This window comes from Telopea speciosissima, chromosome 11 (genome assembly GCF_018873765.1).
Source record: "Telopea speciosissima isolate NSW1024214 ecotype Mountain lineage chromosome 11, Tspe_v1, whole genome shotgun sequence".
NCBI classification, from domain to species: Eukaryota; Viridiplantae; Streptophyta; class Magnoliopsida; order Proteales; family Proteaceae; genus Telopea; species Telopea speciosissima.
Genome location: NC_057926.1, coordinates 19,314,906 through 19,330,194, shown reverse-complemented (window position 1 = coordinate 19,330,194; position 15,289 = coordinate 19,314,906). Strand labels below are relative to the sequence as shown.

General features: G+C 40.6%; 1 pseudogene; it reads right to left on the bottom strand.

Annotated features, from left to right (window-relative positions):
- Positions 1-43, bottom strand: part of LOC122646854 — a 43,898-nt pseudogene extending 43,855 nt beyond the window's left edge.
- Positions 44-15,289: the final 15,246 nt, after the last annotated feature.

Here is a 15,289-nt window from a genome sequence, read left to right as displayed (position 1 = left end):
AATGATCAGCTTCAGCTGAGGAAACTCACCTGTAACGGAGATGAAAAGAAGTTTTTGCGGAGATAAAAAGAAAGGATAGAGATTTTGGTATTTTGTATTGTAGAAATGTTGTCTGGAATTTTGTATGGTAGAAATGTTGTCGGCACCATGAGTCAGCATGAATAATAGAAATAGGGCTGCAACAGGCCCAGGTTGGAGGCTTTTTAAAACCCTAACCCAAACCCTGAATCCCCTTAGCTAAGCTGAAGCCCGCCCTGACCCTGACTCAGGGTCTAAAAACCTCGACCCAAGCCCAACCCAGCCCAGGTTGGCCCTGATTGGCCTTGATTGGGCCCGGCAGGGCCAAGTTGGCCCTGAACCTGACCCTGACCTTGACCCTATTTTCCATGCTAAAATGTTAGTTTTTCCTACTAATTTATTTTCAGCTATGCTTAGTCTTCATGTAATGATCTTGGAATTGAACTACATAGTCATAAATCCTAAGGGTGCTTAATGTTAGAGAGATTACAGCCTAAACGAAAGGGGAAATAGGAAAATGGAAAGTGGAAACCTAAAGCGGTAAAATCAAGGTCGGGCTGGGCCGGGCCGGGCTCAGCCCAAGGTCTCAACCCTGGCCCCGCCCGACCCTGACTTTGGGCTTGAAAAATTAAACCCTAACCCGCACTTAGAGTTGAAAAATCTGGCCCAGGCCCTGTTCGGGCTCAGGGCGGGCCAGCGCCGACAGGACCAAACTTACAACCCTAAATAAAAATAATAAATGGATGAAGGCTTACCTCACCATCACCTAGACATTTGGTTCGGTGGCTACAAATTGCATTGTGAATGCATCTAATGAACAAGGAAACAAATGCCACTCACTCTCTCCCAAGTCTCTTGCATCGCCAAATCGGCATCGGGCCATTACCTATAGGCCCTATCGCCCAGGTACAAGGCGTACCCAAAAGAACCAGCAACAACCATGCACCGAAGCACAAGTCTCCTAGCAGCCTCCAGCAGGTCTTGGACTCCCAGCTCGAGTGTGGAAAAGGGTTGCCACACCACCTACCATGCAAACACAATCGAGGTTAGTACCAGGGATAAAGTACAAGGCAAAAAAAAAAGGGGAAAGAAACAAAGGACAAAGAGAATGTATTACCTCTTGAGGGAGGAGCCGATTCAGCATCTCCCTCACTACGGACACTGGGACCCCCAGGTGGTCATATTACAAACATTACAATCAAGGCAAGAGAATGTCAGTATAGACATAGGTACAAATCAAATCAAAGCAAATAGAAGAAAGCAACAGCACAAGAATTAGCTCTAGTATGAACCAGGTGCCCCCGACGCATTGGGTATGTCGCATCACCAATGAATCCAGAGTCCTCAGCATATGGGAATAACTCACCCCTGCCCAGTCAAAGGTCTTCTCCCTTGACAGATCGTGAAGGTACCACACTAGGGAGATTCGTACCCTCATACTGTTGCTGCTGAACAACGTGTTCCCCAGTAGATACAAGAGGAAACACCTGGTCTACTGGTTGATCTCCTCTCGGCTAGAGGAGTCAGTCACAGTCTTCCCATCCCACTTGTGATGGAACCACTATACCTACCTTCAACTCTGGAGGGCAAGAGCCGAGTTGCTTCTTCAAGTCCACCTCCACGAACTCCCACTTGCTATAGGGCGACCAATCACTGTATTACTGCCAAAGTACAGGCTGAATACATGAAAAATGGAAGGTATGAGTGGTAGGCCACCACCTCTCCACTAAAGCCTGGACCAGTGACCTGTCGAAGGGCCTGGTCTGAAGGAGAGCCAAGTCCTTGAAACCTGCAGCCGCCACTCGTCATTGGACAACACCACAAAGCTTGCCATACCAGCTAGGAGCAGTCTTGTGTAACCCATATTTATGGTAGGTCACAGGATCTTGCACAATAAGACATAAGCAACTCTCAAAAATCAGAATCAAACCAAAAAAAAAAACCCAATGGTTTAGGCAAGAATGCAAGCATCAAAATACAAATAATATGTATCAATTCCAAAATGGGTTATCTACATGCGCATTTAGAAATCCAAAAAATGAACCTACATCCAAATGGTGATTGTTCTCAAGTGGAACCCAAATTCAAAAGAAAAGTGAAAGTTCACCAAAATCCAACCTCGGGACTACCATAACACCCTAGTCAAGGGAGATGCAATGGGCAGAAACACAGAAATCCCTCCATACCGGTGCAAGCATACAAGACAAAGTACAAATATGGGCATGGCAAGCAAGTCAACGGACAAGGATTTGCAAACCATGAATAAAGAACATGAAAACCCGCCAAGAAGTTCAGGCAAGTTGGGCATCGAGCACAGGTTTCAATAATGGGTCGCCTTATACAGAAAGAAACCCAAAAATAAACCTAAGCCAGAGATGGTCATTCCCCACTGGACCCCAAAGACCCAAAAGGCAGTTGATCTCATAAAAATAAAAGTAATTGTACAAGTCAAGATATAGACCAGGCATGTAATTGGCGTGATGAAGAGCATACAAAAGAACCAGGTACTGAAACTCAAGATGACCATGGATAGCTTAAGAGAGCTTCGAAACCTCCCAGTTGTCGTAATGATTATATCATGGCTTACGCATGTATCACTGAAGAGCATGAGCCTTGTACATATCAAGAGGCTTGTGAGTCCAACGACGCTCCTCAATGGAGAGCATCTATGGAAGAGGAAATGGAGGCTCTGCACAAAAACAAAACTTGGGATCTTATCAAGTTACCAATGGGATGCAAAGCTATTGGTTGGAGATGGGTTTATAAGTTGAAAAGAGACACTAATAGGAATGTTGAAAGATACAAATCCCGATTAGCAGTGAAAGGTTATACACAGAAGTTAGGTATTGATTTCAATGAAATATTTTTTGCAGTTGTTCGTCTGACGACTATTTGTAGTGTGTTGAGTATGACAGTTGTGCTTGATTTAGAGCTTGAGCAGTTGGATGTTAAATCTATCTTTTTGCGTGGGAATCTCAATGAAGAAATTTATATGACTCAACCCGAAGGATTTGGTTTATCGGCTGAACAAATCGCTTTATGGCTTGATGCAGGCGCTAAGATGCTGGTACAAGTGATTTGATTCTTTTATTGTGAGCTTGGGGTTTAAGAGATGTGAAGCACACCATTGTTCCTATGCTCGCAATCATGGCAATGGTGGTTTCATTGTTGTATATTGATGACATGCTGGTTGCAGATACCAATACAGATGGTATTGCAGACCTAAAAGCTATTTAGGAAGGAAATTTGATATGAAAGACTTGGGTATCGTAAATCATATTCTTTAGATGATTGAACTTAGAGACCGTGAAAATAGGAAGATCTGGATAACTCAGAAGAGTTATATTGAAAAGATTCTACGTTGCTTTAATTTGCAGAACACTAAACCAGTTAACACCTCACTTCCTATTGGCTGCAAACTGTCTTTAGATCAGAGTCCTTGCATTGAAGCAGAGAATATAGAGATGTCTCGAGTACCATGTACATCAGCAGTAGGAAGCCTTATGTTTGCCATGGTGTACACCAGACCAGATATTGCATAAGTAGTGGGAGCAGTTAGTAAATACATGGCAAAGCCAGGTCGAGATCATTGGACTGCTGTGAAGTGGATCCTTCATTACTTGAAGGGTGCTTCTGACATGGTTATTTGTTATAGTGGCCAAAATTTACAATTGGTTGGTTTTGTGGATGCAGATTTTCAGGAGACCATGATAGACGGAGATCTACCACTGGATGTTTCTCATTAGCCAATGGTGCAATTAGTTGGATTTCCATGCTACAGTCTGTGGTGGCATTATCTACTACGGAGGCAGATTACATCTCAACTACGAATGCATGTAAAGAAGGTATCTAGTTGAAGATTGCTTAATGAACTGAGAATCAAGCAGAAGGTGATAATTGTTCATTGTGATAGTCACAATGCATTACATTTGGTTGTAAATCTAATGTTTAATTCTCAGACTCAACACATTGGTGTAAAATAACATTTTATTCGTGACATGGTGGAAGATGGGGTAATCTCTTTGCAGAACATTCACATCAATGACAATGTTGCAGATATTCTGATGAAGTCTATTGTGAGGGAGAAGTTCATATGGTGCAGAACTTCTCTTGGGCTTGTAGTTACCTGAGAGGTGATGGTTGAGCAATTCGGAGCAGTGAAGACTATTTTCAAAAACTAGTCTTCTAGTGGGAGAATGTGATAGAAATGTTGTTGGCAGCATGAGTCAGCATGAATTGTAAAATAAAAAAATGGATGAAGACTTACCTCACCATCACCTAGACATTTGGTTCGGTGGCTACAGATTGCATTCAATGCAATTTGAATGCAACTAATGAACAAGGAAACAAATGCAACTCACTCTCTCCCTAGTCTCTTGTGTCAGCAAATTACAATTCAAAGAAATCGAGAAGGTCGGTACAGTCCATATCGACCACGCCTGACTTTGAAGAAAATGGGGAGATCGGCGCACTGTTAAAACGTGGTGAACAATCCATGGAATCGCCTATAAATATGGAGGAAGGGAGAAGAGTTGAGAAATAGAACATAAACCAAGAGTGTAAGTACTGTGGTCCTGGGATGGGGGTTTCCTTGGCTTTATGACGACAAAAATTGCCTTTGGTGGATTATGGCGTATCATTTCGATACATCAGAATGGGGGATTGGGATCTTGCTTCAGAAAAATGGAGCCGCCACCTAGGAATAGGGCCTAGAACCCAATGGGTGTAGCCTTATCCGGGGTGAGCGAAAATGGACTACATGATTCCATATGGTCTGGTCAGAGATTATGGGTAAGTGTTTAGGTTACGAGCGTGGGAAGGTATTAGCACCCCATCTTGCCCGATTAAACTGGTTTTTCTACTAGATGCAAGGTTTAAAAAATTCTTCCTTAATAATACGTCTTATACTAACTTGCAAGAATAAGTTATGATGCACTAAACATGACAAAGAAAGGAAAAAGTTAATTACTATGTACACTAAAGTGAACTACTTTAATGATCTACATTATTCCAAAAATAATAAGAAGGAAAGAGACAAATACCTGTCAAGCAATAAAAGAAATGAATGAAAATGTACCAAATGCAAAATATGCGATGTCCCACGGCTTAGGTGGAGACGGATGATCGGCTTGCCTCTCTCTTGTCGGACAGAGTAAGGACTATATAAGATGGATTTCGTTACTTAGACTTCAGGTAAAACAACGGCTGTATAAGGGATCCTCATTATTTGTATACAAACAGAATAACGGTTGGGAGAGATAATTAGTAGAATCAATTCTTAGGCGGGATAATCGAAGGAACTACCCATCGCCATTGCCAGAGTAATTCCTTACTCTTGAAAAAGACAAACTGGGGAAAAAGGGCCTAAGAATGCTCTAAAAATGAGCTGGGGAGGGTAATTGAAGGATCTACTCATGGCTTAGGAGAATCCACACTCAAAATCACTCAAAAATGGTTTCAAAGAGGAAAAAAGGGTTGAAAATGGGGCTAGGACCCTCTCCCTCACTCTATTTCTTCCTCTTTTTGGGGAGGGGGATCCTACTATTTATAGGGGGCACCCATAAAGCGGGTCGCTGTGTTGGTCCTCCACGGCACCGTGGAAGCCTTCCGCGGTGCTGTGGAAAAAAACTCCATGGCGCAGTGGGTGACATCACCATGCTGACGTTTGTACTTTTTCATGGCGCCGTGTTTATTTTACGTGGTGTCCTGGAAGCCTTTCTGTGGCGCCGTGGAAATCTTCTGCGGCATCGTGGAAATCTTCTGCGAAGTCACGCTTACGGCATTCCCTCAGCACTCCGATTTTGGGATTTTTATGGGCTTTCAAAGGTTTTTCTGGGTTTTTTTTCTCCCTTTTGACTCTTCATAGCGGGATCGCCGTGGTCGGGGATGGTGAACAGTACCTTCTTCAGCATTTGATAAAAGGGTCTTACAAGTAATTTTTAGGGATTTCAGGGTGATTTGACTTAGATGTAGGTGTAAGAGTCCTTCTTGAGAGAGATACCAATGTCTGTCTGTGTCCTGTTGTCATCATCGTTGGTAAGTGACAAAATTCAATGTCTACAAAGAGCGGGATATCTTATTGGAGTATAGTGAGTTCTTGTGTTTGGGTTTTTCACTCAAGGAATTCAGTGTGTATTACCTTCTGTAATAGTTATTTTGTAAGAGAATGTGAAGGTTATACTGTGACTGTGAGATTTCTTGTTGAGCGAATCCCACATACAGTGTTATAAGTGAGAAGTGTATATTGTAATATTTCTTGTATTTGTGAAGTAAGCTCCGTGTTATTGTCCCATGGATGTAGATCATAGTACCAAACCACATAAATCATATGCCTTTGTATTTCCTACTTTTTCGTGTTTATCTTTATTGCACACTTCAGTTTTATACGTCTCAATTAGTATGAGATAAATTTCCGCCACAGTTTGATGTTTGGGTTGGCGAAATTGGGTTCATAACTTCCGAATCCCTAATCCCGAATCCAGATCATCTCCATGGCCCAAAAGACTAGTTACGCTCCTAAAACGTTATAAATTTGACACGTGAAAGGGGTAAGACCAGTAACCTCTTCTTCTTGAACCTTTTTTTTCATTGTTGTCTTTTGTATTTTTAACGCACAACTAAGTGGGGCCAACTATTGCTTATGAAATAAATATTTTACTTTGATAAGGGACTCATCAAAAAAAGGTAGGGTGGGAAAGAGATGGATCACTAAGGTAAATTAGGACCAACCTTAGTTAGTAAGTTCGGGAATGGCAATTGAATGGGAACGGATACGTACGGCAATTAAACGGACTAGACGGTAATAATACTTTTCAAAAATCCGGCTTCATAAAACGTATACGGTAATAATATTGTACGCATTTAATACAGGTATAATACGGCATAGACGGCAATAATACTTTTAAAAACACGAATATATATTCATTATATAACATGCATTCATCACCTAATAAACAAAATAATGTCATGATTTTATGAACTAAAATAAACACAATAATATAATATGCTATATAACATCTCTAAGATTATCATTTAACATACCAAAATATCAATAATCTACAAGAAATGAATGTAGATTGTCTGAAAATGAGATGAGTAAGTTGATTACCTTATCATTAAATCATTCTTCCAACATTACATTTCTTATTATCTACAATGAGATAACCATATATTTTTAACCAGATGTGTTCTTGTGAAGGGGGATGAGTTCCCACTTCCAACGAATTAACCAACACAAGACAAGAGGGAGAGTTCCAGATATGGATCTCCACTGTACACATTAGCTACAAGAGACAGAAAAACAAGAATAAAATAGAATAGAGATTGAGCCGTTCTCGCCAATATCACACCAGATTCATTTGCTTCACTACCACCATCAAAGTTCAAAGACCAGAGAAATAAGAGGAGAGTACAAGACTTAAGTGTCGCTTTGTTGAACGGAGATGGGGAGGATGATTGGAGATGGAGGGCGGCTACTATTGCCTGCTATGGTTGGATGTTCAACGCAAATCGAAAGGGACGAAAGGGAAAGTGAAATCGTTTCCCTAAATTCTAATCTTTTGGGTATTTTTTTTTTTTTTTAAAAAAAAGCGTATAATATGTATAATATATGTATTATACAAGTATAATACTCGTATTATACAAATATAATACTCGATCGATTAAAAAACATGTTTTTTTATAAAAAAATACAAGAAAATATGAAAACGGGAGTATTATACGTTTAAAAATTCGGAAACACATATAATACACGTATTTACTAACTAAGGGACCAACCAGCATTCTTACCGAAAAGAAAACAAACAAGAAAAATAGCAACCAGCATGTGAACATTATGGTACAATTGTTGGAACCATAACAACGTAAAACAAAAAAGTACGCCAAATAACAACAAAACATAGAGTGAATTAAAAGTTAGCATGTGAACATGGTACAATTGTTGGCTCCTCCTGTTGCTTGTACGTTTGTGCATGTTTCTAGATGTGTTAATGGCATTTCCAACACTCTAATCTGGAAAGACCTGTCCCTGCGGTTTAGGACATTTTGACCGCTCTTTACTCCTTGGCGTCATTAATTCTGTTTTGATGAAGTTTTGGCTTGTAACTGCCCCCTTTTAAATAAATTTTCCGTTTACAAAAAAAAAGAAAAAAGAAAAAATTGATATTTATCAAAAATAAATAAAATTTAAAAGTTGGCAAAGATATGACTAGACGACTAACGATTAGAAAATTGGTCTAATGGATATGGCTGACTAAAATCCGGATATGTATTCCTTTATTATATTTTTCATCGAGGAAGAGGCTTCAATGTGAGCATATGAAAACCCTACCATCTCTAGCAACAAAGAGCCACTTCAAGGAGAGCTTCCGGCGCGTAAGGCAGCGATTATGTTGTGAAATGACAAAAATGTATTTTTAAATGTTAATTTAGAATGTAGTCATGAGATTCTAAGGCAGCGATTATGTTGTGAAAAGACAGAAATGTAATTTTAAATGTTAATTTAGGATGTAGTGATGAGATTTTAATAAAAGAAATTAAAATGTCTAAATTTTCCTGCCTAATTCATCCTTCAATGTTCTATTGCATATTGTATATTGCTCTTTTCACCAATTTGTTATTTTTTCAAACGTAATCTACCCAACGCCCTTTCCTATCTTCTCTATATCCGTCGCTCCATCCCTGCAACCCCACTCGCTTCCAACCTTGCAACCCTGGTTCTTCTTCAAACACGATAGAAGAAAACGAAAAAGATGAAGAAGAGAATGAAAATTAAAAAAAAAAAAAAAAAACAAAAATGTCAAAATAAAATGGGAGAAAGAATGCTACCTAGTCGCATGGGACAGGTGGCCTCTATGCCCAGACACAAGGTCGATTAAAATGACTGTTGTGCCTCCTTGAAAAGGTAGAAATCCCTGTGGGCGTGGTCATTTCGTACAGCTCTGTGTCTGGGAATAGGGATTGCGCACTACACGTGACCAAGTAGCGTTCTCTTTTCCAAATAAAATATGGGTAATTTATACAAACCACCCCTGAGGTATGTCGAAAATATACTAATACCCCACAATTTTGGAAAATTTTGCATATCCCCCTGAGGTTCACAAACGTTACTACATGCACCCATTCCGTCAGTTTATGACTACCGGTATGAAGATTAAGGGGTAAAATGACAAAATGCCCCTTCGAAAAAAAACCCCTCCAACTCATCTTCCCCATATCGTTTAGGCTTTGAAAAAGGGTAAGATGAATTGGGCTTTCTTCTCGGGAATCATGAGGAAAGAGATGGATCCGAGTGAGAAGGTTAGTAATCATGAGTTTTTCTTATTTTTCTATCTGGATTTTACCTGACCTACGTTATCATTGCTTTATATCCTTATAAAACTGATCTTGTTTTTTTTTTTTTTTTTGATTTCTCTCTCTATCTCTCTGGGTTCAGATATATGGAACAGAGTGTGAGGAGATGAATGTGAAATGTAGAGATGGGGTTTCATCGGAAGAGGGCCAGGTGAACGTTCCTAAGAAGAGCTGTACTGATTGCGGGACTGCGAAAACCCCTTTGTGGAGAGGCGGTCCAGCTGGGCCTAAGGTGATCACAAAATCCCATTATTTTTCAATTCTTTGGTTCTTTCAAATATTGGGTTACGTTTCTCAATCTGATTTCGATTATTGGTTTTTCAGTCACTCTGTAATGTGTGCGGGATCAGAAACAGAAAGAAAAGGAGGGCTCTCCTCGGCTTGAGCAGCCCCTTAGATTTTACCCTTTTTTTCTTGTTCTCTAGCCCAATTCATCTTCCCCTTTTTCAAACCCTAAACGTTTTGGGGAAGATGAGTTGTAGGTTTTTTTTTTTTTATGTTTTTCAAGGGGCATTGTTGTCACTTTACCCCTTGATTTTAACACTGTTAATCATAAACTGACGGAATGGGTGCGTGTGTTAACGGTTGTGAACCTCAGGGAGGTACGCATAATTTTCCGAAACTGGGAGGTATTATTATACTTTCGACATACCTCAGGGGTGGTATGTGTAAATTATCCATAAAATATTCATTTCTCAAACAGTAGTGGGTCCTACTTAGTTATGGGTAAAAAAAAAAAAAAAAAAAAGAAGGCATAAGAGGAAGAGGGGATCCCACTCCTCTCCAGTGCACTTGTGCACCGGTTGGATTGGGACGGGCTTTATAGAACCCTAGCCCAACCCTGAATCCCCTTAGCTGGGCCCAGGCCTGACCCAACCCTGACTCGCACTCAGGGTCGAGCCGGACTGACCCTGATTGGCCCTGATCATGGGGAGGGGGAAGGAAATGTTGTTAGAAGTTATGTAATAAGGGTAGTATAGGAACTAGACTTATTTCTAGTATCTTATTATGTATTTTCTCTTTCTTATCCTTTTTAGCTATTACTGGATGTAATATTTTTCCTTAATATTATTGAAGTAATATAGATGTGTGGAGGGCTCTCTCCAACATTCTAACGAAATATTGTTCTCCTTCTTCTCTCTTGTCTCCTTCTTCCTCCTCCAACTTCTTTCTCCTCTCTTACTTACTTTCTTAACCTAAAATCCAACTTGGTATCAGAGCATAGGTCTTGAGAGTCGCATTCACTTCTTGTCCCTATTCTTTTATTCTCTTTGAAATCTAGGGCACAATGGATTTCAAGGAGAAGCTCCATATGTAAAAAACTTTATTGAAAGGAGTATGAAATAGTTTGATACAACTTATTCATATGTTTGCATCTACTGTTTGAGCTTGGTTGAAGCTCTCTTGATAATTTGAAACATTTCTAACCACTGCTAGAGTTACCACTAGCTTCAGCTTGCAATCTTGGTATCTCTCTCTCGGCATGGGTTTGAGGTTTGGAATGGTGCATTAGAATCGCCCAAGGGTGCTGGTTAAGGCCCATGTGCTCCTCCTTGCTACTTCAAGGCCCTGTATGAGCACAAATCTTCTTCGTGAAACTTTGTTTTCTGTCCAGGTAAAGCTGAGAATGTCTGACTTCTGCTTTTCTTGCATTTGGATTGCAATATCTTGCCTCCTTTGTTGAGTAATGCTTATGCACAGTTTTTGTGAAGCTATTAAACTTGTTTAAAGTGAATGTTACTCTTTGGAGAGTATTAGAGAAGTGTGATCAAAATTGTTTCTGTGCTTTTCCTTGTGTTGGGTTCTTTTTGGGTTGTGTGTGTACTCCCCACTTTGATTGGTATCCTAATTTATGGTCAAGTGCCTTTTTCCCTACAAGATGGTTGATTCAGAGACTTCTGGGCTTGATTTGACTACTTCACAACCCACTCCAACAGTCCCTTAGTTTGTTTATGAGAGCTCACATCCACAGATTTCCATTGTGAAGCTTGATAACACTAATTACTTGGACTGGTCACATTCTGTGAAGCTATCCCTCAGGAGTAAAGGGAAGCATGGATATATTATAGGTGCTATTAATGCCCCAGAGGTTGGCTCTCCTACCTATGAGAAATGGGAGACTGAAAACTCTACAGTAATAACATGGTTAATCTTCTCCATGAAGCCAGAGATTTGGAGAAGGTTTATGAGGAAAGAAACTGCCAAGGCTATTTGGGACAGTGTCTCCCAGACATTTGACAAGATAGGTGACTCTGCTAAGGTCTATCAGCTCCACCAAAAGATTAATTCAATGAGGCATGGCGACATGACCATTTCTGAGTGCTACAGTGCCTATATTAGTCCCTTGGAGGAGTATGATCACTACAAGGACCTCTAGTTGACCAATCTAGAGGATAAAGCAAAGGTGTATCGTACTCTTGGAAATGAGCGTGTCCTGTCTTTACTTGGTGGCCTGAACCCTGATTATGAGCCAATCAGGCTCCAGATTTTAGGCCAGAGTCCCCTCTTCCATCTCTTGATGAGGTTTGTAGCTATTTACAGAGTGAGGAGACTTGGCGGGTTACTATGGCACCGGCTCCAGCATCATCTCTTGAGAGATCAGCTCTCAATTCTTCCTCTTTCTAGGACATCCGTGGTGGTGGTAGAGGCTAAGGGCCTAACCATGGGGAAGACAGAGCAGTAGAGACAGGTGGTGCTAGTGGAGATGGCAGAAACAGGTTTAAATGTGATCATTGTGGGAGATCTGGGCACACCAAGGATAAGTGTTGGACTCTTCGTGGTCGTCCTCTTGGTATACGAAGTGGTGTTCTTGGTGGCCGTAGAGGGGGAGCTCGAGGTGCACACTCTGTTATGACTGAGGCAGATGCTACACAGGATGACTCTACTTTGGCCGATGTAGTGTTTCGTAGGATCATGTCACAGCTGAGCACATCTCCTACACCCATAGTGGCTAGCTCCTCTATATCATCAGCTTTGTAGGTCTCCACCTCAGCTTCTACTGGAGCTCAGTCTTGGGTCATTGAATCTGGTGCCACTGACCACATGACGGGGACATCACATTATTATAATTCCTATACCATTTGCTTTGGTAAGTATAAGGTTAGGGTAGCCGATGGCTCCCTTTCCTCCATCTCTGGTAAGGGCAGTATCCCTGTTACATCATCTATTTCTCTTACATCTATTCTTCATGTCCTTAGCCTTACCCTTAATCTTCTCTCTGTGAGTCATTTGAAAAAAATCCTTAAACTGTTGTGTCACTTTTTTTCCTTCTCATTATCTTTTTCAGGATTTGGTGACGAAGAGGATTATTGGTAGTGGATGTAAGGAGCAAGACCTTTATCTTTTTTAGCCTTTTTTGCCCACAGCTCAGTCTTATGTGTGTGGACGTAATGATAGTAGTTCTGTGGAGTCTATTATGTTATGCATCGTTGTCTTAGCCATTCATCTTTTGTTATAATGAGGAAACAATAACCTCACTTATTTTCTTCTATTGCTTCTTCTCATGTTTTTCACTGTGAGCCATTCATGTTTGCTAAACACTGTCGTTCTTCTTATCCATATGATGGTAATAGAACATCTGCTCCTTTCCATATTATGCATACTGATGTGGGGACCTTCCCCTACTACTTCTTTATTTGGATATCGTTACTTTTTTCCTTCACTGATGATTTTTCTCGAGCTACTTGGACTGTTCTTATGAAACATAAAAGTGATGTTTGTGATGCATTTAAGAATTTTTATCAAATGATTCTTACTTAGTTTGATACTCGAATCAAAGTTGTTAGGTCTGATAAAGGGGGGGGGGGGAATACATGTTTGGTGGTCTCCAAACCTTCTTTACTAATCATGGCATTATCCATCAGCTAGCGTGTTTTGATACACCCCAACAAAATGGGGTTGCTAAGAGGAAAAATTGCCATTTCTTGTAGGTCACTCGTAGTCTCTTGTTTGGCATGCATGTTCCCAAGACCTTCTGGTCTGTAGCTCTTCTCACTACTTCCTTTCTCATCAATCACATGCCTACCAAATTTTTTGATTTCAAATCTCCCTTAGACATCTTATCTCCGCAGGCTTCTACTTTCTCTCTTCCTCCTATAGTCTTTAGCTGTGTTTTTTATGTACATGTTAACAAATCCACTCGCACTAAACTTGATCCCAAAGCTCTCAAGTTTCTCTTTCTTGGGTACTTTTCTACTACCAAGGGTTACAAGTGCTATCATCCCTCTTCTCGAAGGTGCATTGTCTCCAAAGGTGTCACCTTCCTTGAATCTGTCCTTTTCTTTGTTCCTTCTCAGCATCCTCTTCAGGGGGAGAATTATGGTGGAAGTGAACAGGCTGCTGAGGATTTCCTTCATTTTCTTCATTTCTTTCATTCACCTCTACCTATCTCTCCTTCTATGCTTGATATTGGAAAACACAGGACTGTGGATGTGGTTGAACCTGATGATCAATCAGGTGGTGAAACAGAATTGGTTGTTGAAAGTGATTCTGGTAATGAGAAGGGTAAGGAGAAGGATTACCACATTGGGTACAAAAGAGGTGAAAGCTTGAAGAGTAGTAAGAAGACCTACCAAGAATCCTTTTTGGATCCACATCCTGAGATTCATTCTCCACCATCAGGTGACATCCTTTCTACTCCATCTGATTTAGACCTTCCCATTGTTGTTAGAAAAGGGAAAAGAGCTTGTACTAATCCTATAGCCCAGTTTGTGTCCTATTATGCTCTTTCTCCTACAGGTCTTGCCTTTATTGCTGCTCTCTCTACTACTTCTATTCCCAAGAATGTTACAGATGTTATGTCTGACCCAAAGTGGAGACAAGCTATGACAGAGGAGATGATGGCACTTGAGAAGAATGGTACTTGGCAATTGGTGGACTTTTCCAGGGGACGTGTCCCAGTTGGATTCAAATGGGTCTACACAATCAAGTATAAATCTGATGGTACTGTTGAGAGATATAAAGTAATGTTGGTGGCCAAGGGGTATAGTCAAGTCTATGGAATTGACTATCAGAAGACATTTACTTCTGTGGCTAAGCACAACTATATATGAGTTCTTTTATCATTGGCTGCCAATAAAGATTTGGCATTATATCAGTTAGGTGTGAACAATGCCTTTCTTCATGGTGATTTGGAAGAGGAAGTGTACATGCAAACCCCACCAAGCTTCAAAATACCTTCAGCTGAAGGGAAAGTGTGCCTTCTTAAAAAGGCATTATATGGCCTTAAATAGTCACCAAAGGCATGGTTTGACCACTTCCGGCATGCCATTCTAAAGAATAGATATTCCCTGAGCCAAGCTGATCACACTCTCTTTACCAAGTCGGGCAATGGTACCATCACAGCCCTCATTGTCTATGTTGATGATATTGTGGTCACGGGGGATGATACTACTGAGATAGATAAATTGAAAATCTACTTGGCTCAATAGTTTGAAATCAAAGACCTGGGTCCCTCGAAGTACTTCTTAGGAATTGAAGTATCAAGGACCAAGAGAGGAATCAACATATGTCAACGAAAGTTTGTTCTTGATATACCAACAGAAACAGGGATGTTAGGCTGGAAACCAGCAAGTTCTCCTATTGAACAGAATCACAAATTAGGAGAAGATTGTGATCCTTCTCTTATTGATGCAGGAAAGTACCAAAGGCTAGTGGGGAAGCTTATCTACCTCTCTATGACTCGCCCAAATATCTCTTATGCCGTGGGAGTGGTGAGCCAATTCATGCATGCCCCCAAGAGTGGCCACTTGGATGCTATGTATCTCATTCTCAGATATTTGAAGTGTTCTCCAGGGAAAGGACTATTGTATGCAAGACACAATCACTTGAGAGTGGAAGGTTTCATTGATGTCGATTGGGCTGGATCCATTACAGACAAGAGATCTACCTCAAGCTATTGTACCTTTGTGGGAGTTACATG